The following is a 24,898-nucleotide window of genomic DNA, read 5'->3' as shown; positions in this document are numbered from 1 at the left end:
ATCTGGGTAATGTTCTCAGACCGCTGGGTGGTGGCCGTTGCTACGTCCTCTTCCTCATCCGATGCCAAGAATGGCTGCACATCGGTAAGGTCTGGGAATGGATGGGAAAATAATTCCTCTGACTCGAGTGGAGGGGCTATGGTGGTGGTGGTGTCTTTGGGGGTGCACACAGTAGAGAGTGAGGAGGGTGCAGATACAGAGGATGAGAAGGGTGCAGAAGCGGAAGGCTGAGTGAACCACTCAACCAACTCTGGTGCATCCTTTGACGTAATCGCACATTCTCCAACTTCCCACTTAGGCAACAGCCTGGTGCACCCGCCCAACCCCTACCACCCCGCCTCTTCCTCTGCCTATCATTTTCAAAAATGACCCTGTGCCAAAGTCCCTAGAGAAGAGCAGTATTTGGTGGAAGTCGGTATATCGCACCCCTCAATAAGTATTTTGTGGAAGCAGGTATATAGAACCCCTTAATTAGTATTTTGTAGAAGCAGGTACTGTATATCGCACCCCTCAATCAGTATTTTGTGGAAACAGGTATATAGAACACCTGAATCACTATTTGGTGGAAGCAGGTATGGCGCACCCCTAAATCTGTATTTTATGGAAGCAGGTATATAGAACCCCTTAATCAGTATTTTGTAGAAGCAGGTGTATCGCACCCCTCAATCAGTATTTTGTGGAAACAGGTATATAGAACCCCTGAATCAATATTTGGTGGAAGCAGGTATATTGCATCCCATAGTCCGTTTTTTGGGGGGCAACAGGTATATCACACCTGTTGCAAAAAGTTGTTTCAATAACGCTTGCCGCTCTATATACCTGAGGTATCGCAGCAGAACCGCAAACAACTGCTACACAATACAAATGCACTATGAGAATATCTCCTTATGCTCGCATGTTCGGCGAATCGCGAACGAGCAAAATTCGCAGCGAAACGTCTGCTGGGAGAACCGCAGGGCCATCTCTAGTCGTTATGGTGAGGACAATATACAGGAAATATTTGGTAAAAATATATATCCTGGCCAACCCTGCTCCAATGGCAATCCACACCCCAACAAACCCCACCGCACAAGTTATATTCTGAAAAACCAGGGTCTGCCAAAGCTAAAGTTTCCTTAGTGTACAGACACATGGTAGATCAGTGCTGCAGGTCTGACTTCCGGCTGTTGAAGGTGTTGTGGTGCTTGTGCAGCATCCCCCTGAGGAGCCGGTGCAGAAGATGGGAGTGGTAGTGGCTTTGATGAGGTGTTGTGTCACGTTGTACTCCTTCAGGCCATTGCACCCTGGGGATCTGTGCAGTGGAAATGTAGTTTCAAGAATCAGGCCAGAAGTGAACGTATAAAAGTCTCTTTTTACTTAGTATTAAATGCAACTTACTGTACATCCAGTAGCAACGAATTCTAAGTGCAGTTTCTGGCACCAGTTGAGGAGGTATGGAGGCATGTTGGATGACTGCAACTTTGCACTTGTGGGTATAGGTGACCACTGTAAGGTTCAGACTCTAACTTTATCTGGCTTAGTGGTGGTTTGTGTGATGGTGTCTGAGCAGTAGTCCCTCACCTTGCAGCAGTGTCTGCAAAGCAGAATTTTGCTCACAACTCTGCTATCTTTTCTCTCACATACTTTTTTGGAGCTGTATTTAGTAGCTTTTTTCTCTGGAGAATCCTATATTGTTTCAAGGAGCAAGGGGTCTGCAGTGTGCCTCCTCTCCTGTCAGTAGCTACACAACAAATTCCCCTCCTGGCAGGAAGCAGGACCAGACGACTCCTAATTAAAGCAGAGGAACAGGGTGTTAGCCCTGTTCCTGCCAATCTATGCCATTTATACCTCTCTTGGCTGGTACTTACGGCCAAAACATCACATGCATCACATAATAATACATACCTATAAAACAATTGTACATACCCTCAGGTCTGCGGTACTGCACTTGTGGAGCTGCTCTTCAAAGTTTACTTGCAGGCCGTCTCCTATGTAGTGGTGGCGCAGTTCACATCAACGCTGGTTATTTTCATTTCTTTTCATTTCTGCTTCTTAAGAGGAGCAGAACAATAAAAATAATGGAAGTGCTGTATGTAACTGAGATGAATGAAGCTTAATAGACTCCATTGACTACAATGGAAGTTGTTCAATTTCCATTCTGGAACCTTTTTACCAGACAAAAAAAGTCCTGCATGCAGGACTTTTTTGACCAGTCTTTTTTTGACGGAATCTGCAATGGAGACCCCGATCGGAGCCTCCAACACAGATGTGAACAAGCCATAAGTGGTTTTCTATGCATTTATACAGTATATCTAATTATTGATAGGGAAGACAGGTGTCACAGTGTAGGGGGGAGCGGAGGAACACCAGAATGACAACAGAAGGAAAATGACCAGGAACTAGGCCTCAAGGCTAGGGAAAGGGAAATGGAGACCACCTAATGAAACCCTAAACCTAGCCCTGACTCTTGTCAGTATGAATAGACCCTGAAGGTGGGAATATTCATACACCGTAAACCTAGGTCCTAGTAACCCTGAAAATCCCTAGGATTAGTGACAGGGTCCGAGACTACTGGTTCCTTCCCAGATGAATGAACCAGCGTCTCCCTGAGGCCTAGTAAACAATTAGCAAATGGGAGCAGCAAAATACCAAGAGAACTACCAACTACCAATGGATGAGCAGGAACTCAGATGAGGACCACACACCAGCTCTTCCAACTGCAGGCAGAGAATATCAACCGCATGGTATGAAGTGTGAGTCCAGACTAAATAGAGGAGCAGTAATGACCACAAGCTACACCTGAGAGAAGAGGTATGATCATTACCAACAACAACACTGCAACAAGTGAAAACAGATAGGCTGTCAGATAACATAACGTGCAGCCAGTCTCTCAGATCTTCCAACCTCTGTCACTGAAGGGACCATGACAACAGGATTTATAAAATGCTGTTTAATAGATAAAATAAGAATTTTAAATGGTGCATATTTATAAGGTAATATCTGCAGCGTCTTTGAAATATGCCAAATTCTGTCACTGGAGCTTTTTTCTTTGACCTTTTGTATCACATAGTCCACAAGTGACCTCTTCCAGATTTTGCTGCCAACATGGTTCTGGCAATTCGGATGTATTAGGCCTGTGTGAAGATGCCAGTTGACACAGGAGCACTGTCCCTATATTTGTCTTCTGGCCTGAGCAAGGAGATGGATTTCTTCTGACCAGAGAGTTTGCATAGAATTTAGATAAAGGTCGCTGAGAGGGGCTGATCCATTTCAAGTAGTTCATTATTAAAGGACTATTAGTTTTTGCAGTTTACATATTGAGTTGGGTGAAAAAAAGAGCATCTGGCCATTGAGCTAGGAATCCTAGTTAATCCTGACCCTAGTTGGACATGTCCAATTTCAATTCCGTATGTCACTTTTTAATTTTTCTTTCATATAAGAGGAGCTAGAAGTCCTATTGAAGAAATGTAAAGACAGACTTAGATCCTTAGATGACCTCTAAGGGTAGAAAGGTAGAGGAAATAAATTCTCATGTTTTGCTTAGATATTCTGGGTTTCTCCCACCATCTATACTGTACTGGATGTATCATTTTGAGTTTGATTGGGATGGGGAGGATTTGAGGATGTACAATATTCTTTTGTCTGAATAGGTTTTGGTTTGTGATATAAGTTTTCAATAATTAATAAAAATTTCAAATATAACTATAAACCAATATTTTTCATAAAACTATCAAACTATGAAATACATTGCACTTTAAAGGGAGTCTGTCACCAGATTTTGACCTAATAGACCGCTTACATAGCGCTCTAGCATAGCAGTCTATGATTCTAATGGTACCTTTGATGTTTGCTTGTGAAGTTCCCCCAAGGCAAAAACTGACTTTTATTCATATGTAAATTAGGGCTCGTAAGTGCCCAGGGCGGCGCTCACCTCGTTGGAGCCCAGGCTGTTCTGCCTCTTTTCGTCATATCCCCGCCCCAGCCTCTTCCTCTGCCCGCCCCGCTCTTCCTTTGCGTCCTCCTTCTCTGCAGCGAGATCCCGCGCCTGCGCTATCCATTGCTTGGCCGGGGCATGCGTACTGCAATGCCCATTGTGGGTGTCTCTGGTCTGCCTCCTCGCCGCTGTTTCTCGCCGTTGGCCGGAACATGCGTAGTAGCTACTGCGATGCCGTGCCCACAATGGGCATCGCAGTGCGCATGCCCCGGCCAAGCAATGGATAGTGCAGGCATGGGATCTCGCTGCAGAGAAGGAGGATGCAAAGGAAGAGCGGGGCGGGCAGAGGAAGAGGCTGGGGCGGGGATATGACGAAAAGAGGCAGAACAGCCTGGGCTCCAACGAGGTGAGCGCCGCCCTGGGCACTTGCGAGCCCTAATTTACATATGAATAAAAGTCAGTTTTTGCCTTGGGGGAACTTCACAAGCAAACATCAAAGGTACCATTAGAATCATAGACCGCTATGCTAGAGCGCTATGTAAGCGGTCTATTAGGTCAAAATCTGGTGACAGACTCCCTTTAAGAGCTGACTTCAAAATGGGAAGAACCCTATAGCTATCATCCAACTTCTAGAAAGTGGTGGAGACCCAGCCCAGGTTGACACAGTAGCATCTAGATTAAGTGTTGGGATGGCTTCCTCTCTTAAAAATCAGCTCTAGGTGAACTAAGGCAAGCAGGCATCTTTCCCATACCTTCACTTCCATAAGTTTTAGGCAGTGAACTCAATGGGTTTTTAAAAGACTTTGGGCTAGATCAGGGAGTGGAGTCAAAAGACTCCCCTATATATTAGTGTATTGTCGACCAAACCTGCCAATAATAGCAGATTAGGCCACCAGTCTAATATGTATAGGGAGCGTCCAACTTTTTCCGTTGTACTCATAGCTGTAGTCGGCTATCTCCGGAACTCCCATACAAATGAGTGGAGCAGTCATGTGCATGTGCAACCGGCCGCTCCATTCATTTCATGGAGGCTGCAGGGGGTATTCTCAAGATCATGGGGGTCCTAGCAGTAGGATCCCCACCGATCTAATAGTTATCCCCTATCTTCAAACAACCGGAAAATCCCTTTAATATGTTTGCCTGATCCTTTTGTTCTCCTGGGAGATAAGCTGCCAAAAGTGTCTGGCGGTGGCAGCAGCTTTCTCAGTTCTTCCCACTGATTACACATACACGCCAAGCCAAACATGTGTGTGTATGGGGGAGCCGGGAGGGAGTCGGAGAGATAGCTATTAGCCAAATGATCGTCTGGCCAACAACAATTGAATGTGTATGGCCACCATAAGGGATTATCCATTTTTCACCCCTAACTTTCCTCATGGAGGTTTGGACTTTCTCAGAAGCAATCCCCCTTTCCCCTTGTCTCTATCCCAGAATAGTCATGGATCGCAAAACATGATGTGTAGACAAACAAGAGAATCGTAGTGCAGTAGTAAAGCAGGAGACAGAAGTGTAGTAGTCATGTGTAAGCTGAGGTCACAGCAGGTGGAGTTCTTGCAAAAGGCTTTTAAGACCTCTCATAGGGAAGAGCCACAAAAAGCCTTACATAACCATAGAGATGTTGAGCAGAGGTTGAGCACTATTTGGATTTTACATGTTTTGGTCCTTTAATAGAGCAGCAGGAGCCTGGCAGCGAGAGGAGAATAGAGCATTAGGAGAGCAGATAAGTGGAAAGAGTCCTGTTATAGAGTCTTTCTTTATGTTGACGATGGATCCTTCTATATGTGTTTATCCACTCAAGCCAGTTCCTCTAAAGCAGTGATTCTCAACTCCAGTCTTCACGACCCCCCAGCATATTATGTTTTCAGGATTTCCTTAGCATTGAGCAGGGGTGGACCGGCCATAGACCCTACAGGTAAATTTCCTGGTGGGCCAATGCATAGGGGGTAGCCTGAGCCCTCCTCATGGCCATGATCTGAAGCTCTCAGCATTAACTAATGCTAGAGACATCAGGTCTTATGCACCTGGCAGACGGCCTCGGGTCTTCTCCTAATTTCAACTGAATGACCATTTTCAGATGGTGATACAGTTCAATACTTCAGCGGTCCAGCAGTATTTTGTGCTGCACTGTGGTATTAGGTTCTGCTGGTGCGGTATTTTGACCTGCACTAAGGTATTGCTGGTCATGCCTTCAGTTAGTTTGGATTCTCTTACAACATGGGGCCACTTTTTTTTTTTTTTTCAGGGCCACTTTAAGTTTCCAGTCTGCCCTTGGTATTGAGCACGTCATATAGTTACAGGTAATCATTCTGTGGGATATTCTCAAATCATGACATCGGACTGGAGCTGAGATGCTCAACCTGCGGCCCTCCAGCTGTTGTAAAACTACAACTCCCACCATGCCCTTCTGTAGGCTGATAGCTGTAGGCTGTCCGGGAATGATGGGAGTTGTAGTTTTGCAACAGTTGGAGGGCCGCAGGTTGAGCATGCCTGCTTTAGAGGAACGAAAGGTCACCACAGACATGTTCATTATTCATCCTGTCTAACAAGTAACAAGAAAGGCAAACATTTACAGTGACGAAAGGATTAGTTCCTGCATAGTCAGATCATCGGTGGCCATAGTGATATATTGCAGATTTCATTGCATGAAAAGATAAAATGGGCTGCATTTTTTTTTGTAGTGGTATAACAGTGGTCCAAGGCCAAGTACAGATGTGGGCCCCTAAATTCAAACCGGATGTCTGCATAGTTTCTTTTTAAAGTAAGGAAATATTCTTTGCACCTTATTTTACATATTCACGTGATATTTACTGATAAATATGAATTAGGTGGAGACAGTAACATTGGGTTTAACATTGCCCAGGATCATAATAATTAAATTCCTGCAAGCCATGAATTAAAAAATCCCTAGAGTACTTTCTTATATGCAAAAACAAAGACGAAGCTAGTCAGCACATCCTGTAAAATGAAGTCAATGCGCGGGTGTGCGTCCCCATGGCTGAAAATGCAAAAGTAAAAGCAAACACAATGCAACAGCACTCTGCAAACATAGAACTAGCACTGTATATATCTAGTGAATATAGCATTAGTTCAGATATTCTATGTTTGCAGAGTGCGGTTTAGGCTACTTTCACACTGGCGTTTTGGTTTTCGTTTGTGAGATCCGTTCAGGGCTCTCACAAGCGGTCCAAAACGGGTCAGTTTTGCCCTTAATGCATTCTGAATGGATAAGGATCCGCTCAGAATGCATCAGTTTGCCTCCGTTCAGTCACCATTCCGCTTTGGAGGCGGACACCAAAATGCTGCTTGCAGCGTTTTGGTGTCCGTCTGACGAAACTGAGCCAAACGGATCCGTCCTGACACACAATGTAAGTCAATGGGGACGGATCCGTTTTCACTGACACAATATGGCACAATAGAAAAGGGATCCGTCCCCCATTGACTTTCAATGGTGTTCAAGACCGATCCGTTTTGGCTATGTTAAAGATAATACAAACGGATCCGTTCTGAACGGATGCATGCAGTTCTATTATCTGAACGGATGCGTTTGTGCAGATCCATGATGAATATGCACCAAATGCGAGTCTGAAAGTAGCCTTAATTGTGTTTGCTTTCCCACATATATGAAATCTCAGCTGATAACAGTGTCATCTGCCTTCACGGTCACTGTGTGTTATATATTATTTCTAGATCCTGTTGGCGGTGTTCACAGGTATCTGCTGTCACATCTGATGAGCTTAGCTCCTTGAGAACAAAAAGATCAGCCTGGTCCTTACCTCCGCCAACATCTGCTCTCAATAGAGAGTTGGGGGTTCGAGTGCCGAGACCCCCACCAATTTCTAAAATGAGGAGATAGAATCCCTCAGACAGAGCTCTGTCGCTCCCTGTTGCTAAAGATATGTTCAGTAGAAAGTCCATGAGTCCACCTCCAGTTCATCTTCAGCAGTGAGGAGAGAAAGTGCTCTTTCTAAGCGGTTTCATCTCCTCATTTTAGTGATCGGTGACGGTCTAAGCACTCTGACGCCCATCAAACAAAGTCTTGGAAGTAGGTAAAATTGGCAAGATGACTGGGTCAGAGAAAGTGGCGTGGAGTGTTTCTGGTACGCAATGGTTAGTACTTACCAAAAATGACACAAGAAAGGACAACCGGTGAACTGCCACTCAATGCCATAACTCCCAACTTTCATAAAATGCACAACACAGGTGCAAATGTTTTTTTACATTACGCCACAACTATAACCCCACCCGATTCCTACCCTTACACAGATAACCCCACCGAGTGCCCACCACACACTAAGGATGGCCCCCATACAGTAAAGGTACCCTCAGACAATAACGACACTCCCTTAGTGCCCCTCAGACAGTAATGATTCCCCTTTAGTCTAATGCCCCTTTAGTGCCCACCACATAGTATGATGACTGTTTAGTGCCTCCAACATAGTATGATTCCCCGTTAGTGCCTTCCCATGCAGTATGAGGCCACTTTAGTGCATCTTCCCTCTGTATTCTGCCCCACATAAAGTATTATGCCCCTTAGTGCCCCCATGAAATATTGCACTCCCTTAGGCCCCTTTCACATGAATGATACGGATAAGGTCCGGATGCGTTCATGGTGCATTCAGGAAAACTCGCACCATTTCGCAAGCAAGTTCAGTCTGCGATTGCGTTCAGTGGTTCAGTTTTTTCACGCGGGTGAAATGCGCATTGATGCGTTTTTCAGGCGCGTGATAAAAAAACTGAAGGTTTACAAACAATATCTCTTAGCAACCATCAGTGAAAACCGCACCCGCACTTGCTTGCAGATGTGAAATGTTTTTCACGCAGCCCCATTCACTTCTATGGGGCCAGGGCTGCGTGAAAAACGCAGAATATAGAACATGCTGCGATTTTCACTCAACACACAAGTGATGCGTGAAAAACAATGCTCATGTACACAGCCCCTTTGAAATGAATGGGTCCGGATTCAGTGCGAGTGCAATGCGTTCGCATCACGCATTGCGCCCGCGCGGAAAACTCGCTCTTGTGAAAGGGGCCTTAAAGCCTCCATGAAGTATTATGCTGCCCTGGTGCCACCATAAAATATTGTGATCCCTTAGTGCCTCCATGCAGTATAATACCCCCTTTGTGCCCCACTCAGCGTGATACCCCCTTAGTGCTCCCATGCAGTATGATGTCCCCTTAATGCATCCTCTCGCTGAATTATGCCACCTTAGTGACCCATGAAGTACAGTTCCCAAAATCCAGGACAGTCCTGTTGGATCAGGGACAGTTGGAAGTCATGCCCAAAAGGTCATGTGCATGTAGGGAGCGAAGGCTAGTCTGCCTGGTCCGATCCCTCAGAAGAACTACTGAACCACAAATTGCTGAAAAATGTATGCTGGATATAAAAGGTGTCACAACACACAGGGGGAAATCTATCATAGACTTGTGTTTTATGCCGGTCTTTGATATCCCCTGAGTTGCCAGACGATGTGCCCAATTTTTTAATTTTTTTCGTCATAAAATAAGCACATCCTCCATCTAAGCAGAAATCTATGCCACGGAAAACTGGCGTAAATGAAGGTAAGTGTGGCGGTCCGATGAACACGCCCCCTCCTCACCCCCTTTTTTGGGCAGCGTACAAACGCCATAATATATTGTTGCAAGTCACAAACATGGTGTTTGCAACTTTTTATCCTCCAGAAAACTAGCGCGGGAGATGATGCGTCTTTGAAGCAGATTTTAATGTTATGGCTGATCAGTAAAACACTTTAAAGGAATAACTGTCTGATCATTTTACAATCCTATAAAATCAAGTACGGCCATCTGCAAATCATATCGGTGTCTTGAATGCGGTGGTGTTTTATGGCCTGTGAAGGATTATATAATTTTTCTCCTCTCATTGTGGATTTTTTACAATATGTTTTTTATGGACACAGTAAAGGAAGCTAAATTACATCGAGCGCACGCCCAACCCAACATCATTATTTTTTTTTTCCTTCTCCAAAGCACGCTGCCAAGAAGAGCACAAACATTTCGAACAATGCAAGACAAGTGAATATGTTTTTGTGCTAGTCGTGAAAGCAAAGCTTGTCACTAAGGCGCCCATCCTGCTGCGGGGAAATGCATCGAAGTTTTACAAACTCCTAGCTGAACGATAAAGCAGTCGCTGATAAAAATCTGAAACACAACACAGGGTTTAAGTAATCTCTTAAATCCATAATTGCAGCAGTGTCTGTGGGAACTCCGCTAAGTCCCCGGTGTTTAGGGAACTATCTTCACGCCATATGAAGTTTGAATAGATAAGACCATAGCAGAAACTTCCATGAGGCTTTCTTCTAGGCATTATCAATAAGTTAGATCTGGGGAAAAATCTGTGAGAAAAGAACCGTGTCCCTGCAGAGCAGCAGATGCTGGTAGAATGGCAGTAGTGGTCCAACGTGGCAGAAAAACGTGTCATTAAAAAGTAGAAATCCATAAATGAATTTTAAATAATGCCTTTACCATATGAGGGTAATAATATAACATATTTGGGAGAAAAAAAAGCATCACAATGGCGGATCGCGGCTGCCGCTGTTCTGTTAGCCTTTCACGACAGCCTAGACCCCCACGCAAGCTGTGGTCTCTCCATAGCCGGATAGTGGTGGATGCCTACCACACCCCAATGACTATAATGGGATCCGGCCGCTCCCTGGCATAAATGCCGGGATTCAGCTGGACAAAAATGGCTGCATGCAATGTTTTTTGTTTGGCCAAATCTCGGTATTTATGCCAGGGAGGAGCTGTATCCCTGGCGGATCCAATTGCAAGTGGCATTATCTGGCTATGCTGAATCCAGAAAACACCGGCAGGCTGTAACAGCAGAGAAGAGCCTGCCGGTGCTCTCTGGGTTCAACATAGCCAGATTATGCCACTTGCAATAGCTTTGCCGCAAGTGTGAAGTTAGCCTTCGTTCATTAGTTCCTGCAAAAGTGTGCTATAACTCATTGTCTACCCATGTACTGACCTTTGCCTGTTTACTGGATTCTGCACTCCACAGTTTGACTTGACCTGTGCCTGACCTCCATATTGACCCTCTGCTGCCTGCCCTGACGTCAGACTGTTTTTACATTATAGCATGTACTCTGCCTGCCCTGACTTCGGCCTGTCCCTAACTATGATTTTTCCTGAACCCTCAGTGATTTAGGCCAGTGTCTCTGTCCCCCGTGGGTCAGCAGTCATTTCCACAGAGTACGGCCATCTGCCAATCATATCAGTGTCTTGAATGCGGTGGTGTTTTATGGCCTGTGAAGGATTATATAATTTTTCTCCTCTCATTGTGCATTTTTTACAATATGTTTTTTATGGACACAGTGGTACCACCCAAGTGGTTATCCTGCATCGAAGTCCAGATCCCCTTACAGGGGTTAAAGAGTAAAAACAAGTGAACTGCCAGGATAATGCCTTTAAGACTAGCCCTAAATCTGTTGGTTGACACAGTGGTTCCAAACTTACTGACATAACAAAATTATTTTTCCACTGTCCTTATCAGTGAATAAGAATACTTAAAAAAAAAAAAAATTTGGAAACCTATCCACACCCAGTCCTGGGCTATACTGTATACACAAGTACATTTGTATCCATTCCACGCAGTGCTCTGTAAACACAACAGCTGCACAAATCACTTGCTACAATGTATTAATCCGAAGTCCATGTATTATTTTTTATTTTTTGGGGGTTTTGTGTGCAACAACAATAACAGAATTTAAGATAAAATGTGCTCAGGCGAGTAGTTATGATGGTTGCACCAACACCCTTGTGCCTGGAAGGGTCCAAAAGCCCCTCTGCAGCATAAAAAAACACTAATATGGAAATGTATTCTACACATATTAAATTTGTTACGAACTTTTCAAAATATTCTAATTCGGAAACTTTTGTCATTTGTCCCACGCAAATTGCTCAAAATGGTGGGCACTGTTTTACAGATCAAAAGACAAAGAAGCAGGCTTCTGCCACCAAAAAAGGATAATTTTTGGACCTTTTTTAATGAAAAAATAAAATCTGACAATGCAGTATGCTATTAAACAGGCTGCTTGTTACCACTGCCTACCATCCGTTTACCCATAGCCATGTATGTCACTATCACTCTGACATTACTAACTTTATCTTAGTGTTAAAGTACTTGAAAGAGGTCGGAAACAGTCCTAGGAGACCTCAGAGTGTCATACACAGCTTTTCAGGGCAATTGGGGAACTTTCGATTTAAAACGAATTTATTCAGTCCGAACCAAATCGGCCTTGAAAATTTTGGTAAACTTGCTCATCTCTACACTAATATTATGAATGACATATGGTAGGGTGGCTTGTTGCAAATTTTGTATTGAGGCTTGGAAAAGACATCTGAAAATTTTCCACTGATGGGCTTTCATGTCTACAGTCTGGTGGTGAAGGCTCAGGTATGTGTCTACCAAGCTTCCCTATGTGTATTACCAACCCTATGAGAAGTAACATTTTGATCATATATACAATTGTCTTTACTATAAGCTTAGACAGAATTTCTTTACCTAACCTTTGCTATGTGGTTCAAAGGATAGCAAAGGAACACCAGATGTGCTCAAATTTAAAAACACCAAACAAGCATGAGAACACACGTGTGAATCCACCCGACCAACACCTATTATTCATTCTACGTATGAGCTGACAGGCATTTTTCTTGTGTAATGAAAACACATTTTCCAGTCTGGAAAAACCTAACAGATCATTTAGTGATTATACTGGCCCTTGTTAGCAGAAAGGAGTATTCTTTTTATATAGAGCAAAGTCCTTCCAAATGTCCATGTCTGAGCTTAGCAGATGAGTGCAGCATTGGGCTTCAGATTACCCTGGGTAAAATATCTGCTACAGGGATCTCTGACTAATAGCTGTGTTGTGGTAACCGTGGCTGTAGTGTCCATTATTCTAGGGTGCATAGAGTGTCTTAACTTGTTTCCTCCTTGCAGCAGCAGGGTCTGGATCACTTTAAGCTTAGTTATCTTGCTCTCTCTCTCTCTCTCTCTCTCTCTCTCTCTCGTTGTAGCCATATAATCCTCCTCCTTACTTGTTTTTATCTCCTGGAGCTTGTGGAGGTAACTGGGGCTCCAGGGCTTGGATCTGGAGTCTGAGAGAGAGGAGTCAGGACCACATTGAGTTTGCTCCTTTCCTGCTCCTTTTCTAGAGCTGGACTCTGAAACTTCTGGAACATGGGGGTGGAGCCAGCCCACATCCTAGGCTCCAGAGAGGGCTGAGGCAGGATGGTTAACTCTAGCAGGTGCGGACTGGGAAATTAAAGTGGCCCCGGAAAAAAATTAAATAAAAGGGGCCCCATGTTGTAGGGATGGGCAACACTAGTAGGCAGGGTCAGCAGTACCATAGCGCAAAGAAATTCCCTTTGTTGTGACCATCAATAAATGCCATTTTCTGTCCTCCTCCAGTTGTCTCTGATTAAAATATGGCGGAGGGGGCTTAAGAGGTGAGATGTGGGCCACAGCAGTTGGATTCAGGAGGATATTTATACCACTGAGAGCTCATTATATACCCGGCCAGTGGCAGAGAAGAGGGCACTTGGGTGGTCCCCTTGGTATTGGCCTATGAGGAAATTTCCCTGGCATGGCCACCCCCAAACTCTGGCCATGCCTGGCCCATGCTGGAGCAGCTGAGTGTGCAGTCCAATAAATTAGCATTACAAACAGTACAAACATTACAAACCAAGTTGTCTGTGTTTTGTTGGTGGATCTAGCATGATCATGCTCTACATGGACATCCATTTATTTTAACCCTTTCCAGACCAGCGCCATACGAGTACTGGTCTTTAAAGATGGCACCCGCTCCGCTCAGACACCCGTGGCTAATGTCTGCGACTGTCGATAATGCCGGTCGCAGACATTTTACACTTTAGTTGCCGTGGTCAATCCTGATCACAAAATCTGAGCGCTCTAAATACCGGAAGAGCGCGAAAAGGCCAGATAGCAGAAAACTCCTAGCAGGCCACATTTGGTTACATTTCACACCTCCATTCAGACAGCACGGATCCGGCAGGAAAACCTCCCTGCTGGGGGTCTAAGCCATTCCCCAGTTCAATAAAATCTAGCAGACAGCATGGAACCGGCAATTTATAAGGAATTATGAATCGCCCGGGCATCACAGGCGCAAACCGGATACATATTTGTGTCCCGGTGGCCGCGATGAACATGTCCATGGTCTTAGTTTGGTGGTGGGATGCCAGGAAAGGGAGATATACATATCTCCCCACAAAAAACACAATAACGGTACCATGCTTGGACTCTACTGGTAGCCAGAACCCAGGCGGATCCATCTACCTGTGACCTTCTGGCCTGGAGCTATGAACCCTAAAGGGTTTTGTGAGTCATTTGCTGCCAGCCCAGCAGATGGGGGGTGGACCCCTCCCAAAGGCGGGGAGGAGAGGGATCAGTTACAGGATAAAAGGCTTGTGCCAGCAAGTGTGCGTGTCTTTTTCTGAAAGGGGGTCACATCGTGCAAATGTGTTTAGAGAGACTTAGAGACTGACATCACTGCCATCCATGTGAATACAGCAAAGGAACATTCATCTACCTGGTAACTGACCTGTGCTCTGTGTAATCCTGTTTGTACCATATTACCTGTATTTGTAACCTCAGACCACTGTATATATTCTTAGTGTATATTGTGTTATCTAGTGTGCCCTTAAGGCGATTAAATATATAATTTAAACAAAGGCAAACCTATCATTATCATTGGCTTGAAACTCCCGACTAGCGTGTAGCGTGTTGTGATTACAGCCTGCTCAATGTCAGTCGTCTTGGACAAAGGCATGGTGGTAATTTGGTTGTTGGGAACTGATAGACAATAAAACACTTCAGTAAGCATACAACAAGCCACCATTATATCCATGGCCGTCTTCCCACCAATAAAAAATATAGTGGGAGATTTATCAAAAGTGGTATAAATAATCCTATATAATAAAAGCGCAGTGTGAGTGCGCTGTGTCCATGTGTGTGTCACCAGTTTTGCACTGGGCGTGCGCGGCAGGGCAATCAATGATGACAAAGCGCTCCACAAGCAGCCGCACCGCCCACAGCATCGCGCCGACCAATCAGGACACGGCGCTGACATTCTGCTTCAAATAACAGTTTAACCCCTTACATGCCACAGTCCTTAGGGACCGCTGTCTGGAAGGGGCTAATCATCAGGCCGCTGCTCTGCCCTGGCAGCGGCCCGATGCTTGAAGGGTTAATGCCCCCCCGCACACAACACCCCGCCCCCCTTTCAAGATGCAGAGTGTGCAGCACCCCCTCCCCCCCCCCTTTCAAGATGGCAGAGCGCGCAGCACCCCCTTCAGGATGTCAGAGCGGCAGAAGGGTAGAAGCTGAACACCATAAAAAAAATAAAAAAATAAAGAAAAACTATGATGGAATTGCAATTTTGCCCACCGCGCTTCCCAAAAAATGGTGTAAAAAGTGATAAAAAAAAGTCATATGTATCCAAAATTAGCACCAATCAAAACGTGCCTCTTCCTGTACAGCTACAGTCCTGCCATTGGCAGAAGCGTTCTTCCAGCCAATAGCAGCGCTGGCAGGCAACCCAAAACACTGATGTCCCCTGCCTCACTTTGGAGTAGACAGGTGATGACTTTTTCATCGTTTGTCACCGCCATATTACACCTACTGCCCCCACCCCCTGCAGCTCCGGAACTGCGATGCGCATGTGTAAGGAATCAGGCCAATACCAGCGATCGGGGCTGCAAGGGGCCGGAAAAACCTCCCGCAGCCCTTAGTTAACATGGTTGCCTGCTCGGCAGAGCAGCCTTTGCACCCCGGTTCCTGAACGATTATGCCTGGTGGCCGGGTGTTTGTTGCGCCGTACTATTATATTGGGGCTGCGCTGTGTCAGGTTTTTCCGGCCCCTTGCAGAGCAGTGGCCCGATGGTTAGCCCCTTCATACTGCGGTCCCTAATAGTACAGCGCAGCGGGACGTGACTTGCAGCCAGCGCCGTACTAATATAATAGTACGGCGCAACAAACACCCGGCCACCAGGCATAATCGTTCGGGAACCGAGCAGGCAGCCATGTTAACTAAGGACTGCGGGAGATTTTTCCAGCCCCTTGCAGCCCCGATCACTGCTATTGGCCAGATTCCTTACACATGCGCATCACGGGTGTTTGTTGCGCCATACTATTAAATAAGTACGGTGCTGGCGGCAAGTCACGTCCCGCTGTGCTGTACTATTACGGCGCTGGTCGGTAAGGGGTTAAAACGGCCAACAATGAGGGGACAACACAAAGTAAAGTAATAGAAAACAACAACACTGGACACTAACTCTGTAATCTACATAAAAACCATTAACTAACCAAATAAATAACATTATACTGTACTTAACTATCAATGATAACGTTGCAGTAAGGCCCCTTTAGTCCATGGCAAACTCATCAGGATCAGGACAGACAGCAGCAGCAGCAGCGGGTAATGGTAAAAGTGGAGTATAAGACCTACACATAACTCAGCAGGGTCAGGACAGAGAGCAGCAGCAGGTACATGGTAACGGTAGAGTATAAGGCCTACACATAACTCAGCAGGATCAGGACAGACAGCAGCAGGTAAAGGTAATGGTGTAGTATAAGGCCTACACATAATTGCATGATCAGGACAGACAGCAGCTGGTTCTTTGCAACAGGAATGTGTTCCCAGGAATGGGCCCCCACCAGACATGGGCAACACCACAAATAAACCTAGACACCTCTGACAGCAGCAGGTTCTTCGCCTCGAGCAGGAATGTGCTACCATGCATACAAAATGCAATATTTTCAGCTGAAATTGTTTCTTTTCAAAGGAATTTGAACTTTGTAAAGCCCACAATAAATTAGTACAAATTTAGCTCCACACGTCACCCGCACCAGTCTGCTCTCAGTTTCCATATCGGGCACATCGAGTCTGGAGCAGAACTCTGTGGTAACGAAGCCAGCCATCCAGTGTGCTGATTCCTGCAAGCTTGAGAGAAGCAGGACTGGCGGGGAATAGCAGCGGCTCTCTCACCCTCCTTTTGTCTGTGGTTTTTAGGGATCCCTGGTGTTGTCCGTGGCTGGGAGGAGGAGACCGAGGATGACATTCTCCTGGGCGATGAGCAGGAGCCAGGGCGCTCCACTGCTTCCAATTTAGTGCAAATGGGGGCCTTCCTGCTCCAGTGTTTGAAGAGGGACCCCCATATAAAAAGCATAAAAGGACCAGTACTGGGTGGCACCGTACTTAGACCCCCGGTACAAACAGAAAATGGCAGACATGTTACCAGCATCAGAGAGGGCTGTCAGAATGCAGCATTTCCAGGCCTTGCTGCAAGAGATGCTGCATTCTGCTGTTGCGGGCGCTGGAAGAGGAACTTCCAACAACAAAGAAACAGGTGCGGGTACCAATCCTACCGCACCTGCAAGAAGAGGGCGGTTTGAAGATGTGTTGGTCACTTTGGATAGGATATGAGATCATTCTTGCAGCTAACACATCGACAGCTGCCCTCCGGATACAGCCTAAAGGAACGCCACTACCGACAAGTGTGCTACTACATAGGGTTAACGGCCGATGTGGACGCTCTAAGTAGCGAGTAACCCCTGGACTACTGGATGTGTAGGCTTGACCTGTGGCAAGAACTGGCACAATTTGCCATGGAACTCTTGGCTTGCCCCTCGTCGAGTGTCCTGTCCGAAAGGACGTTCAGCGCAGCAGGGGGGATCGTGACCTATAAGCGCACTCGCCTAGCTCACTTAGTGTGGACTACCTCACATTTCTAAAAATGAATGAGGCATTAATCTTGGAGGAATTCAACACCTCTGATGACCACGTGTAATTGAATTTACTCATGCCAGCCCACACATATCCACCACCACCCAGAACAAAGAATGGTCCTTGTCTTATGTATATACAGCGGCATAAAAGGCCTTTTCTGTCAGGTGATTGCCTAATTTTTTGGGCCTCTACTACAGTGGCCTACAGTAAAAATTTTATCCAGTGACCGCCTAATGTACCTTCAGACACAAATCACTAGTTCTTTTCTGTCAGGTGAATGCCTAATTTTTGGGGCCTGTACTGGCCTACAGTAAAATTGTTATCCATTGACTGTCTAATATACCTCCACCCACATCATCACTTGATCTTTTCTGTCAGGTGAATGCCTAATAGTGATGGACGAACATCGGCTGGGATGATTCGCGAACGCGATCAAATGTTCGCTAACCGCAAGTTTGTGGCGGGCCCTATTCACTTTAATGGCAGGCGAACTTGAAAAACCTTCAGGTCATATTTGCAGCCACCAAATACTTACTAGAAGTGCACAAATAGTCCCACAACATGGACAGTAACATACCAGAGGGGGATCAATGGAAAAATTCCCACAAAAAATATGTATTTTAATCAAGGGCCATTTTTATGCATCTTAAAGGTAAACTCTAAAAAATGTGCCCTGCTGGAGCCTAGAAATTTTTTATTTTAGGCCATGGGATTACAGGCCCCAAACATTAAGCATTCACCGTACAGAAAAGAACAAGTGATTATGTGGCTGGAGGTATATTAGACGGTCATTGGATATCAATTTTACTGCAGGCCAGTGGAGTACAGGCCCCAAAAATGTATCATTCACCTTACAGAAAAGAACAATTGATAATGTGGCTGGAGGTACATTAGGCGGTCACCGTATAACAATTTTACGGTTGGCCAGTTAGATTACAGGCCCCAAAAATTATGCATTCACTGTACAGAAGAGAACAAGTGATTATGCGGCTGGAGGTACATTAGGCGGTCACCGTATAACAGTTTTACTGTTGGCTAGTTAGATTACAGGCCCCAAAAATTATGCATTCACCGTACAGAAAACATCAAGTGATTATGTGGCTGGAGGTATATTAGATGGTCATTGGATATCAATTTTACTGCAGGCCAGTGGACTACAGGCCCCAAAAATGATTCATTCACCGTACAGAAAAGAACAATTGATAATGTGGCTGGAGGTACATTAGGCGGTCACCGTATAACAATTTTATTGTTGGCCAGTTACATTACAGGCCCCAAAAATTATGCATTCAACGTACAAACAAGATCAAGTCATTATGTGGCTGGAGGTACATTGGGCAGTCACCGTATAACAATTTTACTGTTGGCCAGTTAGATTACAGGCCCCAAAAAATATGCATTCACCGTACAGAAAAGATTAAGTGATTATGTGGCTGGAGGTATATTAGATGGTCATTGGATATCAATTTTACTGCAGGCCAGTGGAGTACAGGCCCCAAACATTAGGCATTCACCGGACAGAAAACATCAAGTGATTATGTGGCTGGAGGTATATTAGACGGTCATTGGATATCAATGTTACTGCAGGCCAGTACAAATACATGTCAAATACATATGTTTAAAAGAACTAAAAATATAAAATTGGATTAAAACATGGCTAATGAAATCCCCCCTCTTGAAAAAAAAAAACAATGGTAATAGGTGAAATTTAATTAAACGTGGTTGTCAAAGGTGTTGAATTCCTATGAGATCCATGCCTCATTCATTTTAAGAAATGTTAGGTAGTCCACACTGTCGTGAGCTAGGCAAGTGCTCTTATCGGTCACGATTCCCCCTGCTGTGCTAAACGTCCTTTCGGACAGGACACTAGACGAGGGGCAAGCCAAGAGTTCCATGGAAAATTGTGCCAGCTCTGGCCACAGGTCAAGCCTGCACACCCAGTAGTCAAGGGGTTTCTTGCTTCTCAGAGCGTCCACATCAGCTGTTAACCTGATGTAGTCGGACACCTGACGGTCTAGGCGTCCCCTGAGGCTGGATCCGGAGGGCGGCTGTCGATGGGTTGGGTGCAAGAATGATCTCATATCCGAAGTGACCAACACATCTTCAAACCGCCCTCTTCTTGCATGCAAGGTAGGATTGGTACCCGCAACTGTTTCTATGTGGGTGAAAATTTCTCTTCCAGCGCCCGCAGCAGCAGAATTCAGCATCTCTCGAAGCAAGGCGTGGAAATGCTGCATTCTGACAGCCCTCTTTGAAGCTGGTAACCAGGAGCGTTGCTAGGGTCTCAAAAGATCCAGGGCCCAAGCACCAATGCATATGGCCCAATTCTCTAAGTTGAACAACCGCATCCCCCCCCCCTGCAAACACTAGCACTGAAGACATTTTACTGTACTTGCTATACAGCAGCACATACCTGTCACATCCAAGGCCTCCCAGGTGACATCTCCTCTGATGTACATCTTTTCTGTCATCATCTTCTCCATTCAGTCCGGACACTTCTCTCAGCTGCCTCGTCTCTGCAGAGTGTGACGAACAGACAATCTTAGCTTCCTTACTTTTTTGTACCCTCAAATACTATCCTGAAGAAAAATTTGTGCCCCCCCCCATAGTAACAGTACTCCACATAGTCCCACCAATAGTAATTCCCTTCTTGAATGCTCTCATTATTAATACTGTCCCCTACTGGACCCAACAGTGATAATGCTCCACAAGAGTGCCTCCATTAGTAGAAGAGCCCCCCAGTATTAATGATACCCTCACAGAGCCCCCAGTAGAAATAAGGCCCCCTATTATTCCCCCAGTGGTAATAAAGCTCTCTACAGACCCCTCAGTAGTAATAAGGCCCCCATAGTGCTCTTAGTAGAAATAATGTGGATCCCTCCTATAAAGCTCCCAGTAGTAATAAGAACACCTATTGTCCCCTGGATTTAAAATGCCCCCACAGTGCCTCCTACTGTTATAATGCTTGCCCTGAAGCACCCCAAATATTTATAATGCAGCCTGCAGTGCCCCCTGTAGTTATATCTCCCCCTACTGTTATAATGCTCGCCCTGAAGCGCCCCCAATATTTATAATGCCGCCTGCAGTGCCCCCTGTAATTATATTCCTCCGTTTAGTGTCCTCAAAAATTATAATTCCTCAGCACCTCCGCCCTACAGTCCCATGTAAATAACACTATTTCCCTCCCTCCGCCATAGGGTCCCATATAAATACCATCACACCATCTCGCCAGCCCCCTGAAATATACAGTCCCATGTAAATAACATCCTTCTCTATCTACAGTCCCCTCCAAAATACAGTCCCATGTAAATAATATCACACCATCTCTCCTGCCCCTTGCAACATACAGTCCCATGTAAATAACATCACCCCCTACCGAGCCACCTTTAACATACAGTCCCATCTAAATAACATTACCTCTTCAATATTTAGTCCCATATAAATAATATCACTCCCCCCCAGACACCTTCAACATACAGTCCCATGTAAATAAAATCACCCCCTCCCCAGCCACCTCCAACATGCAGTCCCATGTAAATAATATTACCCCTCAACATACAGTCCCATGTAAATAACATCACTCTACCCCAGCCACTTCCAAATTTCAGTCCCATGTAATTAACATCACTACACCTCACTGTCCCATGTAAAAAAAACTTCCCTCCCTTCAGCCCTAATATACAGTCCCAGTTAAATAACTACAACTCCCAACATTGCTCCGCCTCTCACACTAAGTAATCTTTACTTACCTCTCCTCATGTAGCAGATCTCACTTCAGCCTCTTACCAGGGCTTCTCTTCACTGCTGAGCGTCCTCTCCTGCACTGGTCACATGATGGTGACATCATCCCAGGTCCTTTTCAGCTACTGCATTTAGAACTGATCACATGACCTGTGAGGTCATCACAGGTCCTTCAGCTCTTGCAGTGCATTAGATTCAATTGTATTGCCGTCCTGAAGACGGCAATACAGTTATATCTAAAAGGCAGGCAGGACATTCGGGGCCTGGGACAAAACATCAGGGGCCCAGGACACAAATGTTTTGACCTAGCAATGCCCCTGCTGGTAACATGTCCGCCATTTTGTGTTTGTACCGGGGGTCTAAGTACATTGCCACCCAGTACTGGTCCTTGCCCTTTAGGCTTTTTATACGGGGGTCCCTCTTCAAACACTGGAGCATGAAGGCCCCCATTTGCACTAAATTGGAAGTGATGGAGAACCCTGGCTCCTGCTCATCGCCCAGGAGAATGTCATCCTCGGTCTCCTCCCCCCATCCATAGACAACACCAGGGATCCCAGAAAAGTTTAAAGCCCGCTCTTCTTGCTACTCGTCCTCCTCCCCCCAGGCACCATCCTCCTCTGACTTCTCTTCAGACTCCTGCTGACTTGTCCCAGAGGGAGTAGCCCCCCTGGGAATTCATCCAGCATTGCGACTTCACATCTTTCGGCTCCTGCTCCTCGATGGCTTGATCAATGATACGAAGCAATGCACGCTCCAGAAAGAAGACGTAAGGTACGATGTCACTGATGGCTCCCTGGCTGCGACTGACCAGTTTGGTGATCTCATCAAATGGCTGCAGAAGTCTGCATGCGTCACGCATGAGCAGCCATTGGCGCGGTGTGTAAAAAACCAAGCTCCCCAGAACCTGTGCTGCTGCAGAGTTCATACAGGTAGTCGTTAACGACACGTTTCTGCTGGAGCAGCCTATCAAGCATATACAAGCTGGAGTTCCAGCGCGTCGGGCAGTAACAAATCAGACGTCTGGCGGGCAAGTGGTGTAGCCGCTGAACGTCAGCAAGGCGATCCATGGCCGTGTAAGATCTTCTAAAATGGACAGAGATTTTCCTGGCCTGCCGCAAGACGTCCTGGACCCCTGGGTATTTGGCAACGAATCGCAGCACGACAAAGTGCAGAACGTGTGCCATGCACGGCACGTGTGTCATTTTGCCCCGTTTCAGCGCGCTCAGCAGATTGGCACCGTTGTCTCACACCACTTTACCAACTGTCAAATTGAGCGGGGATAGCCACTGATCGGCCTGTGACCGCAGAGCTGAAAGGAGTGCAGGACCAGTGTGGCTCTTGGCTTCCAGGCACAACAGCCGCAGCACAACATGGCAACGTCTCACCTGGCACGTCAAATAGGTTCTGGGGAGCTGGGGGAGTGCAGTGGAAGAGGCGGTAGCAGTGGAAAAGGAGAAGTCAGCCGAGGAGGAGACGGAGGATGGAGTAGGAGGAGAAGAAGAAAAGGCAGGCCTGCATGCAATCCGTGGCAGTAACACCAAATCCACACGGGTGCCACGGGTTGCATGCTTGACAGCCGTCAAAGGGTTCACCCAGTGGGCAGTGAAAGTTATGTACCTTCCCTGCCCTTGTTTGCTAATCCACGTGTATGTGGTCAGATGTATCTTGGCATCGACACTGTGTGCCAGAGATACATTCACTTGCTGCTGAACGTGGCCATATAGCTCTGGGATGCCCTTCTGGGAGAAATATTTCCTTCCAGGGACCTTCCATTGCGGTGTGCCAATGGCCACAAATTTTCTAAAAGCCTCTGAGTCCACCAGTTTATATAGCAGTAGTTAGCGGGCTAGCAGTTCCGACAAGCCGGTGGTCAGCCGTTGGGCAAGAGGGTTATCCAGCGTTCGAACATTTTGGCCACGGAATCCTGCTATTTTCCAGATGAACGTGACGACGGCACGGTGGAAGGTGGAGTGGAGAACAAATGGGAGTAGAAGGAGAAGAGGCAAGACGTGGAGCTTCAGGAGTGTGGCTTTGTGGGTTCTGACAGTGTTGCTCCCACTGGGCTCGGTGATGGGAGGCCAGGTGCCTTCTTAAGGCGGTCGTCCCTAGGTGTTGGGCTTACTGCGACTTATGCGTTAATAAGGTTGCAGATTGCAAAACTATTGTCAGCAGCTAACACGTTAAAAAACGCCCACACTGCGGAGACATGTGCCGGCATCCTGGGAGCGCCAGATGTGACCGTGCATGGTGGATGGCTCGCTCCAGATACATTTGCAGTCTGCTTTTTGCCTCCTGCGCACTGCGAGTTCTGCCTGCTTCTCCTCCTTCTCCTCCCTATCTTCTGCTCAGTCTCTCCCTCTGAACTCCCCTCCTCTTCCTCTCTTGTGGGCACCCACGTGACATCCATCAACACGTCATTATCGTCACGTTCACCACCACTGACATTAGAGATTTCGGAGTAGGAAGCAACAGCGGGGACCACCCTCCTTGGGCTGTTCTGGGTACTGTCGTCAGACCGCTGGGTGGCGGCCATTGCTACCTTCTCTTCCTCATCCAATGCCAAGAATGGTTGCGCATTGGTAAGGTCTTGGAATGGATGGGGAAATAATTCCTCTGACTCGAGTGGAGGGGCTATGGTGGTGGTGGTGTTGTCTTTAGGGATGCACACAGCAGAGAGTGAGGAGGGTGCAGATACAGAGGATGAGGAGGGTGCAGAAGCAGAAGGCTGAGTGAGCCACTCAACCAACTCTGGTGCGTCCTTTGACGTAATCACACGCACCTTCTCCACCTTCTCCAACTTCCCACTTAGGCTCCGGCCTGGTGCACCTGCCCGACCCCTACCACCCCTGCGGAATGGCCGGCCTCTTCCTCTGCCTGACATTTTCAAAATGACCCTGTGACAAAGTCCCTATAGAAGAGCAGTATTTGTGGAAGCAGGTATATAGAACCACTTAATGATTATTTGCTGGAAGTAGGTATATCAAACACTTTAATCAGATTTTTTTGGGGCAACTGGTATATCACACCAGTTGCAATTAGTTGTTCCAATAGCGTTTGTCCCTCTGTATAGCTGCGGTATCTCAGCAGAACCGCACACAACTGCTGCACAATACAAATGCACTATAATATACTTTCTATGTTAGAAAGTATATTATAAGTATATTTCACCCCTCAGTATATCCCCCCTATCGATATCACACCTATACCAGTCCTTAAAAAGACTTTTGTGGCCCTATTAGCTAGCGTTTGCTGTCCCTGCTCCACACAGCAACCTCTCCCTACACTGGCTGAATGTAACATGGCGGCCAGATCAGGTTTATTTATAAGGTAGGGGGTATGTCCATGTGCTGAAACGTCTCAATTGGCTGTTCTGTCCCACCTGATGGATGTGTCATGGGTCAAAGTTTGGCGCAATGCAAAAGAATATGGCGCCGGCGGACATCGCCATATGTTCTCATGTTCGGCGAATCGCGAACGAGCAAAG

The 24,898-nt window shown here is 46.2% G+C and overlaps 1 long non-coding RNA gene across 1 annotated transcript; it reads right to left on the bottom strand.

Moving 5' to 3' along the window:
* Positions 1 to 691: 691 nt before the first annotated feature.
* Positions 692 to 24,588, bottom strand: LOC120980358. Its single transcript, XR_005774511.1, has 3 exons — positions 24,523 to 24,588; positions 6,074 to 6,078; positions 692 to 851 (listed from the first exon to the last, which is right to left on the bottom strand). It is a non-coding gene; the product is annotated as an uncharacterized LOC120980358 (long non-coding RNA).
* Between the last annotated feature and the right edge of the window lie 310 nt (positions 24,589 to 24,898).

This window comes from Bufo bufo, chromosome 10 (genome assembly GCF_905171765.1).
Source record: "Bufo bufo chromosome 10, aBufBuf1.1, whole genome shotgun sequence".
NCBI classification, from domain to species: Eukaryota; Metazoa; Chordata; class Amphibia; order Anura; family Bufonidae; genus Bufo; species Bufo bufo.
Note: the sequence above shows the minus strand (reverse complement) of the source record. Positions and strands in the feature narration are given on the sequence as shown.